The sequence below is a fragment of the Echinops telfairi genome, unplaced genomic scaffold, assembly GCF_000313985.2.
Source record: "Echinops telfairi isolate 266 unplaced genomic scaffold, ASM31398v2 ScPeMD7_5592;HRSCAF=6446, whole genome shotgun sequence".
In the NCBI taxonomy this organism is placed as follows: domain Eukaryota; kingdom Metazoa; phylum Chordata; class Mammalia; order Afrosoricida; family Tenrecidae; genus Echinops; species Echinops telfairi.
This window is the reverse complement of record NW_022109491.1, coordinates 10,221,911-10,225,221: the sequence shown is the minus strand read 5'-3', so window position 1 is coordinate 10,225,221 and position 3,311 is coordinate 10,221,911.

The window sequence follows — 3,311 nt, the reverse complement described above, 5'->3', positions numbered from 1 at the left end:
TGGTACTGCGACCCAGGAGGCAGGTGCCCCGGGGTCCAAGCAGCTCAGCCGCTGGGCTTTGCAGTCTTGGGCAACTGACTTAAACGTCCTCACCCTTATTTGCTAGCCTGTAAAATGGGTGACGATGGCCACGCGAAGGTTAAGTTGCTTACAGGATTGCCAAAGCGCTGAGTCCCATTATGGCAGTGAGTTTTGAAGTTTTGAGTCTACACGGGCGTGGAATTCAGCTTGTTCATCTTACAACCGAGGTGGCACCTTTAAGCGTGACAAGTGCTGACCGAGCAAACCTGCAACCCACCAGCCACTCCCAGCAAGAAAGATGCGGTAGCCCGCTTCCTGACCATTTATCTTAGAAATCCTACCTGGGCAATTCCGCTCTGCCCTAGCGGGTCATTATGAGTTAGAATGGACTCTCCCCAATGGATTAACAGAAATGATTGCTATTCCCTGGGTTCAGATCCTACCTCTGAGGTATAATAGCTGTGAAGGCTTGAGAAACAGCGTCAAAGGCTTGGTTTCCTCCTCCAGAAAGTGGGGATGCTGATCCCGCGAACCGTGAAGGACATTTATAGGGGACAGTGTGTGTGTAAGAGTCGCGGGGTGCCTGCAACAGAAAAGCGTGCTTGTGGAGTGGTTATTCCCCATTAAATAAGGAGACACGAATTCATTGACAACATACCCCTTTCACGGAGGCAGATTTTAAAAGTACTGCTTGTGTGGGTTTATAACACAGTCCTTATTGATAGTGGTCATAGTGCTAAGACTTGACGATGTTCTAATATTTACCCCCACCTAGGTAGAACTTTTTAATACTTCCATTGGCATTTCATGATGGCACTTGGTAGATCCCATTTCAACATGCCCCACAGCTCCAAAAATGCCAATGCAGCCTGGTGCTGGCATAATACTCGCTCTACAGACCAGTGGAATCCAACGGAGAGTCCAGAAATCAGTCCCAGCATCTATGGTCAACTGACCAATCCAGTCCGTGGAGAAGGAAGCGCCTCTTCAAAAGAGATGCAGGAAAACGGAATTTCCACATGCAGAAGAATGAATCCACTTCAATACCATCCCCCCAAACCACTGCAGCACAGATCCAAGACGTACGTGGGGCGTGAAGCTGGACTTCTCAGAGCATGACATCCAGATGAAGCTGCGGGACTTGTGGTTCGCCGCAGACTCTCCGACATAACAAGAGTACAAACAGCAAACAAAAAGGCAAAGTAGATAACTGGGACCTCATAAAAACTCAGTACGTACTTTTATTCATCAAACGTCACCCACACAGACACGAGACATGCTACAGATGGGGAGTAAAGCTGATAAGAAGGGTCTGATATCCACACTCTATAAAATGCTTGACAAGCCAAAGACGAACAACTCAAGCAAAAAAGCGGACTAAAGACTCAGACAGACGTTTTGTCAGACTCGGCATTCCTGTGGCCCACACGTACATCAAGAATAACCCAAGCCCATGGCATTGATTTGCTTCCAATTCAGAGGGACCTCGTAGGGCAGAGTGGAGCTGCCCCAGAGGGCTTCCAAGGATGTAAACCTTTATGGAGGAGGACTGCCCCACCTTCTCCTGTGGAGATGGGTTCTCACTGGCTGTCTTTAACCCCGGTACCCCACCCCCACCCCGCGGCCTCCTTCATCAGTTATTAACCCACCCACTGGCATCAAACCGGTTCCAACTCACAGCGACTCGTGGCCAGAGAAGGGCTGTTCCGGGAGTTTCTGGGGGTGTAAACAGTCATGGAAGCAGACTGTCTAATCTTTCTCCAGTGGAGCAGCTGCCGGCTTCAGGTCAATGACCTTACCGTTAGCAGCCCAGTGCTTAGCACACTGTCCCACCTTGGACCCTTCATTACCCATTAGAGAGACGCCACTCAAAATCAAGAGGAGATGTCCATCAGAATGGTTTCTTTAAAAAAAGAAAACAACTACCTGTGTGGGCAAGCTTGTGGAGCAACAAGGCCCCTCATCCATTGCTGAGGGGAAGGTCAGAGAGTGTGGCCACTGCACAAAACAGCTAGGTGACTCCTCAGTTGAGCACAGCAGTCCCAGTCCTCGGTATACACTGTCCCCAAACCCAGAGCAAACCAGACTCACTGCCTATTCGTTCCAACTCATAGCAACCGTATAGGACTGAGTAGAACTGTCCCTAGTGTGTCAGAGTTTATAAATTGTGCTAGTCTGGTAGACAAGAGAAACAAACCCATCGACACACATATGTGTATAAGAAAGAGGTTTATATACAAGAGTAATTGTACACGGAGAAAACATCCCAACTCAGTCCAGTCCAAGGCCATAAGTCTGATATTAGCCCATAGGTCCGATGCCAATCTATAAAGTCCTCTTCAGACTCACGAAACACATGCAATGAAGTCAAATGCAGGACAATCACAGGCCAGTGGGTAGAAAGTCTTTGGGTCCAGTGGCATTGGAAACATCTCAGTGCTGGCAGGGGTCTCTCTGTGGCTTCTCCTGTTTCTGAGGACTGGTTGCATCCATGTGGCTTGTCTTCTGCAATGTCTCCCAGGAAGTAGCAGAGAGAGAGGTGTCTTCCGCCTCCAAGGAGGAAGCACCAGATTTCCCAGAATTCTCAGGAGAAGGCCATGCCCACACAGAAGTCTCACTATCTCCAGATTGACAGCCTAGACGCCACCCCTCCACTCTTAATCCTTAAATTGACACCAGATTAGGTGACTACCACATAAATCTTACTCATCTTTTTCTCATAGAGCAGCGGGTGGATCCCAACCAGGGGCCAGCAGCTCATCCGTAACCTAGCACACAACCAACCCTGCTCATGCCCTACCCAGGCGACAGGAACACCAAAAGATGTACAATCACCGCAGCCCTTTCCACGACAGTCCAAAAGTGAGAGAAAGCAAAAGGTCTGCCAACAGAGGGCTGGATAAACAAATTCTGGTAGGCACACACCTTGACATCACTAGGAGGTTGGGGTAGGGGGTGTAGCCAGCACCCCCCGAAATTGTCAGAGGCGGCGAGCCCAAATGGCCCCAGGGTCAAGGGGGCAGTGGTATTACTAGAATTGGTGTCACCCACCACCCAATGGGGTAATGAGACACCACCCTGCCATCCTGCCCCCTCCCCCCTCTCCCCCCCTCCCCCCCCCCCCCCCCCCCCCTGCCGCCAGTCACGGTGCCCATGGGTGGGCAGCAGCACCTATCATTGGACAGTTGTGTGTCTGCCTTGGCCAATGGGAGAGGGGTGTAGCTGTTGGGGGTCGGAGGCGGGGAGACAGGGCTGCACAGCAGAAGTCCCTGCCCACCTGGAGGGTAATT